At 37.7% G+C, this 15,959-nt stretch overlaps 1 pseudogene; it reads right to left on the bottom strand.

Annotated features, from left to right (window-relative positions):
• Positions 1–264: 264 nt before the first annotated feature.
• Positions 265–378, bottom strand: LOC132670603 (U2 spliceosomal RNA; annotated as a pseudogene).
• Positions 379–15,959: the final 15,581 nt, after the last annotated feature.

Below are 15,959 nucleotides of genomic sequence, written 5' to 3'. Positions count from 1 at the left end.
CATCTTTCAGAGTAAAAATATAAATTTTAATTAAAGGACCTTTAAAGAGACCAAAAAAAGCATAGATCTATAATGTACTAAATAGGAAGAATCAATATAATAAAACTGTCAATTGTTGTCATAGTAATCGATTAGCTAAACACAAACTGATTAAAATCTGAAAAGGGTTTTTCTTGAGAAACTAATTCTAAAATCCATAAAAATGAATTAAAAAAAAAACACATCCAGTGTACTTCTGGGGGAAAAACAAAAGGTTAAGAGGCAGTGGGGTAGGTGGTACTTAAATTTTCAAGTAAATATGATGACAAATCTCTCAACTTATTAAACTGATAAGAACAGATACTACACTTGATCTTAGCCAAAAGGCCGAGAAGCGATGAAATCTCTCAACTTATGTAGTCACTTCAGAGTTTCTTAACATTAGTACTACTGGCATTTGGACCAGATCGTTCCTTGTTGTGAGGAACTGTTCTGTGCATTGCAGGATGTTTAGTAGGATCCTTGGCTTCTGCTTCCGCAGTTGTGACAATCAAAAGTGTCTGCAGACTTTGCCACATGTCCCCTTCTGGGAAAATTGCCCTGATTGAGCACCACTGAGTTAAAATAATTAAAATCATTCGATATTGGCATTGGTGTAGACAGACAGACTCATTACAGAGAGGAAAGAAACAAGAATCAGATGTACATGGGCATCTGCATATAGAGAAGTGCTATTACAAATTCAAGGGGAAAGCTTCAACAGAGGATTCTCTGATAATTAGCTACGTATGGAAACTGATAAGTCAAATAGATGTCTTATATCAAACAAAAAAATAAATCTCTGATTAATTAAAGAACTAAGTGTGAAGATCTGAATGCAAAATTAAAGCAGTATCCAACCTTTTACTAGCATTTTCACTTGTATCAATCAGTCCTAGAACAACTTCACACATATATTCAAGGAGATATTTCAGATACTTATTTTGCCCCAGTTTGTACGAGCAAAAACATGCATTGGGAACAATTTTACTATCTCTCATTAAGATAAATACACTTTATTTTTAATTTAATGGAATACTATGTATCTGTTTAAATGAATTAGCTAGATCTAAAACTATCAGCAATTTTGGAGTAAACCTCCAAAAAAAAAAAGTAATACCAAGAGAAAAAAGCAAATTGTAAACTGATAGTTACAGTAAGATATCATATATTTAAAATGTGAAAACAATAAAACACTATAGAATAGTATATATTTTATAGTAGCCTACAAATACATTAATAGATGGAACACCAGGAGGAAAAAAATTATCTTTCTGAGAAGCAGGGGAGGACAGACAGAGGGATGATGTGGGATTTTAATTACAGATTTAAATAAATCTGTAATTAGAAAATGTTCTAAAGGAAATGTGGCACAATTTTAATATTTGTTAACGTTTGATCATCAAACATAAAACTATGTTATATACAGATGATAGATAGATAGATAGATAGATAGATAGATAGCTATTTCTATGTGTGGAAAGTGTGTTCATAATAAAAATATAAGGTATTCTTGGTTGCCTGTACCATTGATTAGAGATATTGTTAGTGTCTAGAGACAAAATTAAATCTACCTATAAATATAAAAAATGCAATTTAGATGAGTGGTTGACAGGCCAAAGGTGACTTCCAAGGCAAACTTTCTTTTGCATCCCTCTCCTGTAAAAGTGTCCCTGCATGAGATACAGGGTGCTTCCGAGTTTTCTTAGCAAAGGCTCCACGTTCCTGCATGAGGGCCAACTGAACACATGGATGTTCTCTTTCCTGCTCGGGAGGTGATCAAAACATACATTTTAAAACCTTCTTCTGTTTTGCATTGTGACTTTACAGCAGGCTTTCCACTTTTATTCAAATGAATTTTAATGCATGACAACATGAATTCAAATTTTTCTATATTACAGATAGCTAACTGATGAATCAACGTGATTTTTCTTCCCTGTTTATTAATGAGCCCTCTCTTTCTTCTTCTCCCCTCTTTACTCTTTACTTCTTTTTCTCACCTCAACACATTCATCTCTGTTCTCATTTGCTTGAATGTCCTTTCACTGGGCTTATCTTTTTCTTACAAAGCCAAAATAATGATGCACATTATTCTTATCCGGCTCTCTTCTTACTTTTCCATTTCCAGCACAGATTTGGCCTAACCAGTGGATCATTGATTAGATGTTTACACAGTACACTGGATCTTTATTGCCCCCATTCATTTGTCTTATTCAAGGGAAATAAGATTAGATCTACTTTAATTATGTCATTTCTAAAGATATGTAAAAACTTTTAAACTTTGGGGGAAATACAGAGTGGATAATGTTCCAAAATATGGCTGTTGTTGTTGTTGTTGTTGTTGTTGTTGTTGTTTTTAATAATTTAATAGTAGGCCTCCTACCTCTTTAACCTTTCTATGTTGAATTGAAAACAAGCAAAACAAAAGTACAGGATACGATTTATCTTGCTCTCCACGAAGAAGTCTGACTCAAAGTACCTTCTCTGGAAGGAGAGACAGGCATAGGACTGGAGCAGATGTTTCCCCCTTGAGTTTTTATTTAGGCACCTCTTCCAAATCTGACATGCACTCAAGGCTTTGTCACTCTAATTACCATTAAGTTCTCTTTCCTTTTATCACTCACACACTCAGACCTATAAACTCCAGGCAATCCCGTATCAGTGACAAGTGTGAATTATCTGATTGAGATGAACTACATTCACCACTTTCTTTACAGATGAGAGGTGCTTTATTTCCATCAGGTGCAGATCAGGTTGGAATTTGGTTTGACACAAGAGGTGGTCATTGTCATGACCCCTGGGAGAGTACCCACCCAGAGTTTGAGTCCCCTTTTACTCTCTCAGAAGCAAAAAGAAGCCAAAGAGGGTCCACCCTGCAGTTCTACTCTAGGAGTCCTGAAAAATCAGTCAGTATGAAGTCAAAGCTATCACCATGGTGACCAAAGTGGTCCCAATCCAGCTTTCCAGGAGACTGCAGAAGGGCTGTAACCAGGACCTGATGCCAGCCAGATAGCGGAATGGCCAGAAAGCCTGAAAGTCAGGAAAAACCATCGTTTGCTTCATTTTCCCCCATAAAACACTGAACAAACCTCTGGTGTTGTGTCAAGAGAGTCCTTATTTGCAGTCATATGATGTTACTATTTTCTATTACAAATTGCAAATTCAATTCCCAAATTCAATTATCCTGGAGACAGCCAACCAGTAAGCTTAGCAGTGTTTGAAAAGGAGAACAAGTAGTACACAGGTTTATAAACACATATAGAAATACAAAACTGTTCACATATAAGCTCCAGTAAAACTGAAAATGGACAGCTGATAAATCCAGACTGGGGTAGAAATGGAGCAAGGGAGTTTTGGTGGTCAGACCTAAGACAGAATCTGGATTTGTGTGTTTTCTGGAACAGTATTCCAAAATGATCCTCCATGAGGGACACTCTATTTCTTTAATTTTTAAAATGATTATTATTATTTTTTTTTTTTTTTTTTGAGAGAGAGAGAAAGACAGATTGTGAGCAGGGGAGGGGCAAGAGAGAGAGAGAGAGAGGGAGACAACAGAATCCAAAGCAGGCTCCAGGCTCCGAGCTGTCAGCGCAGAGCCTGACGCGGGGTTCAAATTCATGAACCGTGAAATCATGACCTGAGCCGAAGTTGGATGCCTAACGCATGAGCCACCCAGGCGCCCATATTTTTTTTAATGGCCAGTGAAGCTTGGGAAACTGCATAATTCAACTTCTCCTAGAGATTCATAAAAGGTATTAAACATATTTAAGAGTCCAAACATCCTTAAAGAAATCTCGTCTTACTTTATTTAACATTCCCCCAATTTGTTTAACCATAACACGTTTTTTTCTTAAGAAGCCTTTTTGGCAGTTCTCAGAGCTTTGAGAAACAATGATGCAGTGTAAATAAAGGCATCCCTTTAAAGATAAGACTCACATTCTAAGATTTTTTATTAGAAAAATAATAATAAATAATAAATATAATAAATAATAAATAAAAATAATAAAATAAATAAAATAAAATAAAATAATAATAATAAAATAATAATAAATAATAATAAAAATAAAAAACTCAGTTTTACAAGACATGTTGTCTTGTTTTACAAGACATGTTTTGAGTTTTACAAGACATGTTTTACTGAGTTTTACAAGACATGTTTTGAGGCAAGACCTATTTAGGTCTTTGCTATTCAAAGTGTGGTTCCTGGAACAGCAACATTGGCATCACCACAGAACCTGTTAGAAATGCAGAACTCTGGTTCTGCCCCAGAGCTATGGAACCAGAATCTTGCATCATCTCTAAGAAGCCCCAGGTTACTCTGCTGCACAGAAAGTGTGAGGAAGCGTATTTTAGGAGACTCACACCTTTTTTAACTTGAAAAAAATTTTTAAGTTTATTTTTGAGAAACACAGAGATAGCATGAGCAGGGGAGGGACAGAGAGAGAGAGGGAGAGAGAGAATCCCAAGCAGGCCCTGCACCATCAGCACAGAGCCTGATGTGGGCCTAGAACCCACAAAACCATGACATCATGACCTGAGCAGGAGCCAAGAGTCGGATGCTTAACCAACTGAGCCACCCAGGCACCCCAGCAGATTCTCAGATTTTCTAAAGCATATGGATTTCATGCCTCTCTGTAAGCAAGCTGGGAAATACAAACGAGAATTATATAATTAAGTTAATGGCGTTTGTCTTTTAAAATTTGAACATTGAAAAATTTTTAAGAGAGTAAAAGTTATATTAAAATGTAATGTAAACCTTAGGGGTGCCTGGATGGCTCAGTCGGTTGGGTGTCCAACTTCGGCTCAGGTCATGATCTCACGGTTCGTGAGTTTGAGCCCCTCACTGGATTCTGTGCTGACAGCTCGGAGCCTGGAGCCTGCTTCGTATTCTGTGTCTCCTTTCTCTGCACCTACCCCACTCATGCTCTGTCTCTCTCTGTCTCTCTGTCTGTCTCAAGTAAATAAACATTTAAAAAATTAATATATATATACACACATACATACACACACACACACACACACACACACACACATATATACATATATATAATTTAAACCTTGAAGAGGTGACCAGTTTGAATAAATGCATATCAGCATTGGGTCTGGATCCAAATAACTGCATCAACATGTATGATTAAATCAAGAGAATGGCAGAATACACAAAACCAGAACAAAGTTACAACTCCCATCTGACTGGGACTTAGATTTGTTTTTTTAACGTTTATTTATTATTGAGAGACAGAGAGACGCAGAGCATGAGCAGGGGAGGGGTAGAGAGAGGGGGAGACACAGAATCTGAAGGAGGCTCCAGGCTCTGAGCTGTCAGCACAGAGCCCGACGCGGGGCTCGAACCCACAAACTGTGAGATCATGACCCGAGCCAAAGACGGTTGCCCAACCGACTGAGCCACCCAGGAGCCCTTTGACTGGGACTTAGAACAATTTTCTTGTGAGAAGGGAAAAGCATTTGGTCACACACATACGCTGTAGTTATATTGACACATTATACGCAGAATCCTCATTCCATTTTCCAAAAGGGGCAACTGTAAGGCTTAGAAATATTCTTATTATTTGAAAATATCTGTGCTAACATTTGTGCATTACTCACTTACTGGTTTATGAATTCATTTCACAAGTATTTTCACTGGATTTAACACTATCCTGAGATCAGTAAGACATAAAATTTCCCATGAGAGGGCGCATAATCTTGTTTACTAGATGGATTATAATTAATCCACCAGGTTGAAAGCATGCACATTGCAAGGTTACGACAAAGAGTTCTATAAATAAAAAAAAAACATACATGACAGATGTTAGGTACATATGAGAGTGTGTTTAAGGATCTGGAAAAATCCCCATGTCATTATTTATCTGTGTCTTCTCATATCACTCAGAGGTAGTAGAGAATTAGTGTAGTATATAGGTAGAGGGTGGAGTAAGATTCTCCTTCTTCCAAGTCTCTGTGTTAGTCTTTTTTGACTTCCTGCCTTCCTTATTGAACTACTGTTCAATGGTTTTTCTGAACAATGGTTCTTTGAAGACAGTAGCTTCCCAGTGGATGCTTGATTCTTTTCAGCACTACCTAGTATCAAGCTGATCTCAGAGTTCATACATGTAAAGCTCAGGATAAGAGATCTTGGAGAAAGAATTATGAGTGATTCAAAGGTAAAACATTGGCATAATTTAAGAAGGGAAGCCAGCTTTGCATGCAATTAAGCTAATGAAATATGTGAGCCAGGAAATATACTGTGTGTTCATGTGCATGCCTGTGTGTGTGTGTCTGTGTGTCTGTGTGTGTGTCCCAGATTCTGGTTTAGTGGCTGCTCCCTGTACTGAAGGTAACCAAAATATAAGGAGAGGATAATTTAACAAAGTCTAACTGGTGATATCTGTGCTCATTAAGATAGGTATTCTTATTTATAAAGATAAGAATGATATGATCATATTTGTTAGGATTTAGAAAAAGATAAGAGGTAAGTCTATCAAGAATGGCCCAGGGGTGCCTGGGTGGCTCAGTCAGTTAAGTGTCTGACTCTTGATCTTGGCTCAGATCATGATCTTATGGTTGGTGGGTAGGCTATGCACTGTCATTTGGGAGCCTGCTTGGGATTCCCTCTCTCCCTCTCTCCTTGTCCCTCCCCTGCTCACACACTCTCCTCTCAGAATAAATAAACTTTATCTCTCTCTCTGTCTCTCTCTCTCTGTCTCTCTGTCTCTGCCTCTCTCTCTGTCTCTCTCTGTCTCTCTCTGTCTCTCTCTCTCTCTCTCTCTCTCTCTCTATATATATATATATATATATATTTATTTATATATATAACAACTGTTATATAAATATATATATATATTTATATATATAACAACTGTCTCTCTCTCTATATATATATATATAAAAGAATGGCCTAAACTGGGGCACCTGACTGGCTCAGTTGGTAGGGCATGCAACTCTTGAACTCAGGGTTGTAAGTTCAAGCTCCACGTTGGGTATAAAGATTACTTAAAAATAAAATCTTAAAAAAACAAAACAAAACAAAAAGAATGGCCCCAAATATGCAGAAACTGGTGTCAGGAACAGAGAAGAGACTGTGTCAATAACTCCACTGAGAGGTGATAAGGATATGAAACAAGGAATGTTCTATGGAGATAAAGTAGCAGGGAGGATATGAAGCACAATATTTAAGAACGCTGGAAGTGAATGGCATCACAGACAGTGAATAACCCCCTCTGGAGCAGAAGTACAGGGAAGTGTTAATAAATATCAGGTGTCTATCACAGTGTATAGGAGAAATTTCTTAAGACAGGGAAGTGTTTATAAATATCAGGTGGCTATCACAGTGTATAAGAGAAATTTCTTAAGACTTTTGGGAATAGAGAGCAAACTATTTTGTCACATTCATTTTAAGAACTCGACATGACTTACGTGTTGGAAAGAATTTACTTCTGGAAAACTAAGAGACACTCTGATATAACCCAAAGAAAAGGAGAAAGGAGACCAATTGTTTTGCCTTCTTGAACTAAGCTGAAGTTCATGATAGAGAAGTACAAGGGTTCTCAGTTTTCCTTGTACATGTTGCAGTTTATTTTGCTGGAAGAGGAAGGAAATCGACAGTCTGTCCAGCGAGGAACAAAGATTAAACTTTGGTATAAAAAATGTCGGCATTTTATCTCCATAGAACCACAACACCAGTGATAGGATAGAAGGAAGGGGAAAACAAGGAAGATAAAAGGAATAGAAAGGACGAGGAAAAAGACAAGAGAGAAGGGAGGAGGAGAAGGGGGAATAGGAAGAAATGAGAGGGTCCTGTTGTCTGTGAAGCCAGCCCAAGAAACCATAATAGAACTTTCTTTCTTTAAAGAACAAACATACTGTCTCTTGCCTCTCAGCCTCCTCTTTTTGCTGTCTGTGCTTTGTAACAGCCTCTCATTCTTCATCTCTTTGAACACTGGAAGCCCCCTGACTACTCCCCTCCTATAAGACACCAAAGATCAAATTAAAATTGCTGTTTCTTTGGAGCCCAGCAATTGAGCCTTATGCTGGAAATATAGAGCCATTTGAGTTTGGCTGAAGAGGTCTTGAAAGAAATGAGGGAAGGCTCTTCATCTAAGAAAATCCATCCTGATTCCCTTGGTATATTGGACCTCATCTGGTATGGACCTAGTTCTTCTAATGGGACCCACCATTGGGAGCCTATGAATACCAACATGAGGACAACTGCTCTTCCATACAAGGTGTCAGCATTAATAATGAAAAGATTTTTTTTATGCAACTTGTTTACAAGATCACCTGCAACCAAGTGAAAGCCTTATATTGGGAGAAGTCATGTTCGTGAAAGTTGACATAAATGCTAAATCATGACTCACTTACACTATTCCACTGACCCAGGCGTGTGGATGAGGGCTGTGCTTTTTAACTGAATGGTCAAAAGCAGAAGATATTGACTGACTCCATGAGAAAGAAAAAAAGAAAAAAAGAGAAATTTCTCGTATCCCAGCACCTTTACTAGGAAAGTAAAATGTATGATCTTTCCTTTTACTGCCTAATTTAAATTACTTGGGTAATTATTTGGCCAACTGAACTAACTGATCATGACAGTTTTCCATTCACCCTGGATACTACCTTAGAATCTTTCTTAACACTGTATATAATAAAGACACTGTTGGTAGATAGTTAGTACTCTCTAAACCCTACTTACCAACTCTGTCATAAATTATTTATCTGAGGAGAGCAGGAGAAAGAAGTTTCATAGTTATAAGAATTGGCATCCTTGAAACAGGCTGAGTTGGCCCAACCTGTGACAAAGAGGTGAAATTCTGGCAGCTTCTATGAGGTGGTGACATCTTTTGGTGTACCTCCATACCAAGATTCAGACTTCATCTGGGTTTAGTCCACAGTGGACTGTAAGTCCACAGTACTTATACCATATGGATATAATTGCCAAGGCTACCATCACTCTGTGGATACATCAAACTTTTGGCTGCATGCCATTAAATGTTTGAATTATAAAACTCATTTGTGATCATCACACATTTGGTATATTTATCTGCCTCCCCTTTCCCTATGGGGAAAGAATGCACTGATCATCCTAATGTGAATATTCTGTTTCACAAAAGCTAGATTTCTCACATGTATTCTATATTAATATATTGCAATTCTTATTCTTTTCATTCCCTTAAAACTTAGTTTTGCATAGCCCTACATGTAATTTCCCCAATTCTTTGCTTTTTAAAAATTTTTTTTCCTGACAATGATAGATCCAGTGTCCCAATAAACTCCATCCAAAACCGATTTTCTGGACCAGGCAACTCTGTTCCTTTCATTATAATCTAGAAATAAGCAGTGTGTATACCTGAATGGTTAAGGGCAAAAAATTTGTATCAGACATATTAGATTTTACAACTGTCTGGCTACGTGACCTTTAGTGAACTTCAAAATCTTTCTATGGCTCACTTTTGGTGCTTGTGAGATAGTAATAAGAGCGTATTAACGATGCTGTAAGCTTTAGTAAGATCAAATGAAATGATAAAGGGATGTGCTCAGCAGTCCCATTAGTTAGCACTCAGTATGTATTAGCTATTGTCATTATTCCTTCTTTATAACTCCAATGGCATTAAGTTGCCACATGGAAAACACAGTGGCATGAGAGCAGCATTAGGTCCATAATGATTTTATGCCCATGATACCTAAACTTACTTTTGTGACTTAATCTAACTATTGTTAGTTACTCTACCATTAATAGCTGAAGCTTCTTGATGGTGCGAAATCTATTTTACATATAATTACTTAAAAGGCCATTTTAGCACAGTAGCAATTTCATCTGACTTCATGCCATTTCTAAGTCACTCAGTGTCAGAAAGCCTACCTACTCTTTAGGGAACTGGTTCCTCCCAAGATTCCCCATGTCAGGTTGTCCTGGTACCATCAGGAAAGATCACAGATTGGGCATCAATCATCCAAAGGCATTTATCAGTCACCCAAAAGAGCATAATGCTTTGCTAACTATGGTGTGCACAGTGAATTCTACCAGACATAGCCCCAGAATCTAGTACCTTGTCTTAAAGCACTTCTTCAGGGAGAAGGAGAGAGTGTCTTTGTGTAGAATGAGAAGGGGTGTATCTTGGTGAAAAGAGTGTTCCCTCCAATGTCAAGAAAGACTCGACTTCACTGGGTTCATCCTTTAGCAGTTCACTTTCCAACTCTGAATCTGTTTATTTCCTCTTTTTAATGTTTATTTATTTTGAGAGAGCGAGGAAGTGGGGGACAGGCAGACAGAGAGAGAGAGAGAGGGGGGGGGAGAGAGAGAGAGAGAGAGAGAGAGAGAGAGAGAGAGAGAGAGAGAATCCCAAGTAGGCTCTGCATGGTCAGCGCAGAGCCTGACAAGGGGCTTAAACTCACCAATCATGAGGTCATGACCTGAGCTGAAATCAAGAGTTGGATGCTCAACCACTGAGCCACCCAGGTGCTCCTGAATCTGCTTCTTCACCGAAAAGTAGAATTATAAAATCCACCTGCTTTCCAGGGTTCTTAATGCTTTGAAAACATCTGCAATGTGCCATAAATATGGATAAATCACTTTTCTGCAAAATAATAATAATAATAATAAATATAAAATGATCAGAATAGAAAATATGTGAACAATAGATAATTATACATATTCTTTTTTTTTTTTTTAATTTCAACTCTGTGCCAGACGGAAAACAGAACCATAAGCAAGTTGGCTGGGGGTATGGGTAGAAATTACTCCATTACACCATGTTGGTTAGTAGTTAACAATTTCATGAGTAGAAAACAGAGAAATCCTGATTCTGGGTAATTTTTTGTATTACTTAAGCAGAGATATGAAACAGAACATTTTTTTTTTATGGAGAAAAAAATGTCATTTTTCATGGTGTTGGGGAGTTTTAGCAGGGGAATAAGGTCTTGAGAAGTGGTTCGTAGAGTTCATTGGGTAGCATTTCTTATTAGCTCTGAGGCTCTAGAAACAGGACCACCCTCCCAAGGAGCTTCTGACCAGAGCAGTGGGATAAAAGTCCCAAATGGCTTCCCATTGTGTTTAAGGTACAAACACAGTGTATCTTGGGGTATTGATGTGGGAAACAAAGGCAGAAGGAAATGGCAGATGGAATTACATTTCCTTATAACCTGCAGCCCATTGACAACTACTTGAGGCCAGCTGTGTAAAAGTTTCTGCAGGAAATCCCTACTATCTTAATGTTAATGCTTTGCTAGAGGGAAAAACAACCTTAGCTTGACAACAGCTAGGCCTCCAGTATCCTGTGAGTCTTCTTTAGTAGAGGAAAATGTCTTGGGAAACTTCCTCTTGACTTCCCCACCTCCCAAATGTATGTATATATGTATGTATATATGTATGTATGTATGTATGTATGTATATGTTGGGGTGTGTGTATGTGTGTGTGTGTGTGTGTGTGTGTATATATATATATATATATATATATATATATATATATATATGTATATATATATATATAAAACCAGTCCTTCCTCACAACCCCAGTGCAGCTCTTTCTGTCCATGGGTCCTGTCCCCATGCTTTAATAAAGTCACCTTTTTTTTTTTTTTTGCTCCCAAGATATCTCAAGAATTCTTTCTTGGCTGTTGGATCCAGACCCCACCATCACCCCAAAAACCTCATCAGTACAACTTGAACCCCATCTCTAAATATTACCATTGTTCTCCATCTTCAACGGCACCATTTTTGTAGTTTCTCTGATGCACCGTGCTCTCCACACATGAAAAAGGAGTATGGGAAATCATGCCCCTCTGGCTGAGACCACCTTTCTTTACCTTTTTGTTTAGTTAACCCATCCTCTCTACCCATCCTAACCCGTCCTCTCTGGTAGGTACCCAGTCACTACCTCAGAGAACCATCCTCTGAGACTCCATACCAAATCAGATCCCTGTTATAAGTTCTCAAGAACACATCAGTTCTTTTCCCATATATCTGATGTGTTCGGAATCAGGGACATTTCTGCATCATTGTTTGGCTGGCGATCCAACAGCCTACAAGCCCCATGGCAGAGGCAGTGTTACCTGGTACCTTCAGTACCTAATAAAAGGTCTGCAGCTGTTCACTAATAATTGCTGCATGTGTTAAGGAATAGCTTAGTAAATGAGCAAAGGAAACACATGCTTTACAATTGTAAAATATATTTTATTATTATAGTAGTTATGTGAATTTAGTGTAGAAAAAGATGAAAACATAAAATTATAAGTAGGACAAAGATATTTATATCATGTAAGGTTAATTATTATAATTTATTAATTTATTAATTTATCATTTATTAATATATTAATAAAGTATGTTATTACAATCCTTCCAATCATATGAATGCAGATGTTCATTCGTATATATATATATGAATTCATATATATATATATATATATATATGCAGATATATATGTATTTAATTGGATTATTGGGTACTCATTGTTCATAAGCCTGCTTTTTTAAAAAAAATTTAGATGTTTATTTATTTTTTTTTTAATTTCTTTTTAACGTTTATTTATTTTTGAGACAGAGAGAGACAGAGCATGAACGGGGGAGGGTCAGAGAGAGAGGGAGACACAGAATCTGAAACAGGCTCCAGGCTCTGAGCTGTCAGCACAGAGCCCGACATGGGGCTCGAACTCACAGACCACGAGATCATGACCTGAGCCGAAGCTGGACACTTAACCGACTGAGCCACCCAGGCGCCCCAGATGTTTATTTATTTTTAATAGAGCGAGCAGGGGAGGGGCAGAGAGAGAGAGGGAGACACAGAATCTGAAACAGACTCTAGGCCCCAAGCTATCAGCACAGAGTCCGAAGTGGGGCTCGAACTCATGAACTGTGAGATCATGACGTGAGCGGAAGTCAGAGGCATAACCAACTGAGCGACTCAGGCACCCCCATATGCCTGTTTTATAACTTATTGATACCATGAAAATTTTCCAAGGTCATAACTTGTTATTCACCAAAATAAAATTTTTTAATGTTTATTTATTTTTGAGAGAGAGAGAGAGACAGAGAGACAGAGCACCAGCAGGGGAAGGGCAGAGAAAGACAGAGACACAGAATCCAAAGCAGGCTCCAGGCTCTGAGCTGTCTGCACAAAGCCAGACTCGGGGCTCAAAGTCACAGACTATGAGATTATGACTTGAGCCGAAGTTGGATGCTTAACCGACTGAGGCACCCAGGCGCCCCTCACCAAAATCATTTTTAATAGTTAAGTAGTCTTGTGGCTTTTTGTCAAATATCTCAATTTATTTAACTAAAAGCTTATTGTTGGCATTTAGGTTATTTTAAATATTTTATAGTAAACAGTTGTGGAATAATCAGTTGTTTTGCTAATTTTCTCATGCCCCGCTCTTAGGATAAATTTCTGAACATGGAATTATTTAGTCTAATATTTTGATACATATTGCTAAATTGTTTTTAAAAGGAAAATGATTCCAAAGCTTTCTCACACTAGCAAGATGTAAGAATATCTAGTCACACTGATCTCAAGAATATTATTTCTATTCTTCTTATCAAACTCTTTCAAGTTGATAGACAAAATTTTGTACTTTATTTTAATTTGTATCTCTTGATTACAAAGAAGGTTGAATTTACACATAAACACAAATACATGCAAATATGTATTTATACTCATATATGCATATTTATAATCATCTTATTTTGTTCATGCATTATATCTTGAATTTTCTATATATGTGACATATTATTTATAAAGATCATATTTTTTCATATTTTTGTACATATCTTTTGCTTTTCTTTTTTTTTAAGTCTATTTATTTTTGAGAGATTGAGAGACAGAACGTGAGTGGGAGAGGGGCAGAGAGAGAGAGGGAGGCACAGAATCTGAAGCAGGCTCCAGGCTCTGAGCTGTCAGCACAGAGCCTGATGTGGGGCTCGAACTCACAAGCAGTAAGATGATTACCTGAGCCGAAGTTGGCGCCCCCTTCTGTTGCTCTTCTTCCCTGAGGTTTTTTTTTTTTTTCTCAGAAATGTATAAATATTAAAACATATATTTTAATGATCTTCTACTTCATTTGAAGCATTTTATATTTTCTCAGCTGGTTGATCCCTTTTGATTTTAATTTACTGATTTGTTATATAGTGACACATATTTTAATACATTGACAGTTATATCTTCTTTTGTTATTTTCTTGTTATTTATAGGGTGTGTGTGTGTGTGTGTGTGTGTGTGTGTGTTCTTCACATCTTAATAAAGATTTTATGTTTCGGTTGTTATACATTATGAACTAACTTTTTTCCATATGTTTTTCAAATAAATTTCTGGTTGTTCCATCAAATATTGATAGCACAGGCTGAGAGGGGGTCCCATAGGACCAGACAAGAGGGTCCTTGGCTGCATGGAGAAGAGAAATCTAAACATGAGCCAGTAGGAGGTGAAAGCAGAGTTTATTGAAGGTATAGAAAGAATGCAGGTAGAGACAGTGTGGCTGGAATACTCAGAAAGGAGAGGATTGAGTCTTGTCTTTGTTTGGGACCTGGGGGTTTCTTCTGAGGATTGCAGTCTGGTGCACCTGTCCTCTGAGGCATCCAAGAACAAGTTAGAACAAAAACGAGGGCCCAAGTCTTATTCCTTGGAGCCAGCGGTTCTTGGTGCCGAGGCATCTAGCGCTGGTGGACTGGGATATGCATATGGTGGATTGGTCCTTTCGTTCTCACCTGGGCCTTTCTCAGTCGTTATCTATTCTAGAGAAATCATTACCTCCTTGGTCCTTACAATGAGGACTTTTTGCATTCTGAGGCATGTGTAAAGTGGACGTGCAGGTCCTAGCAAGAAGAGAAGCAGCAAAAGGAACAAAAAGCAGATTTTTATGGAGTCCTTCAGTGTATGTATCTCAATACGACTTAGACAACAATCAATTTTTTCTTGATGTGCCACTTTTAACATATAGTTTTTTTTTTTTTTAACTTTATTTGTTTCTTTGGGGAAAGAGAGAGAGGGATATCGAGCATGGTGTGGGGCAGAGAGAGAAGAAGAGAGAAAGAATCCCACCCAGGTGTCCCAACACATAATTTTTTTTTTAAACGTTGCTTATTTAAGTAGAGTTGATATATAATGTCATATTAGTTTCAGGTGCGTAGCATAGTGATGCGACGATTCTATACATTATGCAATATTCACAACAATTTTTATATGTATTTATTCAGTCCTAAATGTAGAAGACAGGACAAACTTAGCAATGAGGAATTGAGACAAGCTTCTGGGAAGTGGCTATGAGCTGCAGAGCCTGATTTTCCAGACTGAGGATTTAAGGACCAAGTCCAGTCCCTACAGCAAGATAATACAAGAAGTACTCCTTAAACAAACAGTGGTAACTCAGAAACCAGACTGATCCCAGAATGGATCCCAGCTGGAGGAGCAGAGTCATGTAGTCCCTGAAACTCCCATGATCACAGCAGAATACTGAAGGGTCAAGCTCAGGCCCAGGCAGCCGGAAGGGCTCAGTGGTTAGTTTGGGGTCACTGCTTGCTGGTTACCTAAAATCACAATAACGATAAGGGACACCATGTCTCTTCATGCTTCCAGTCTTCAGCCTATTTTTTTCTTAGAGACAAATATGAACTTGTGTAGACCAATGGACTCAGTAATGGGGACCCACAAGAAGTAGAGAATTAAAGCAGAAGGCTGACAGAAATAATCTAATGAGTTCTTGGTTTCACGTTCACATGAAAACTGTGTAGAACATTCTGGAATTGACACAGACACTACTTCAGAAAAAACTTTTTCCTGTTTATTGGCAGGAACACCAAGTGTTTATTGGCATGAAACACCAAGTAGTCAAATCTTCCTTGAATTGTTCAGTGTTACTTTTATCTAATCTGCCATTTCAATTACAATTTCTGTAAATTTTGGCCATTTGTCCTTGAACTTTTAAAATACTAAGACATATCTATCTGAGCAATTAAAATA

Source organism: Panthera onca, chromosome B3 (assembly GCF_046562875.1).
Source record: "Panthera onca isolate mPanOnc1 chromosome B3, mPanOnc1 haplotype 2, whole genome shotgun sequence".
NCBI classification, from domain to species: domain Eukaryota; kingdom Metazoa; phylum Chordata; class Mammalia; order Carnivora; family Felidae; genus Panthera; species Panthera onca.
Note: the sequence above shows the minus strand (reverse complement) of the source record. Positions and strands in the feature narration are given on the sequence as shown.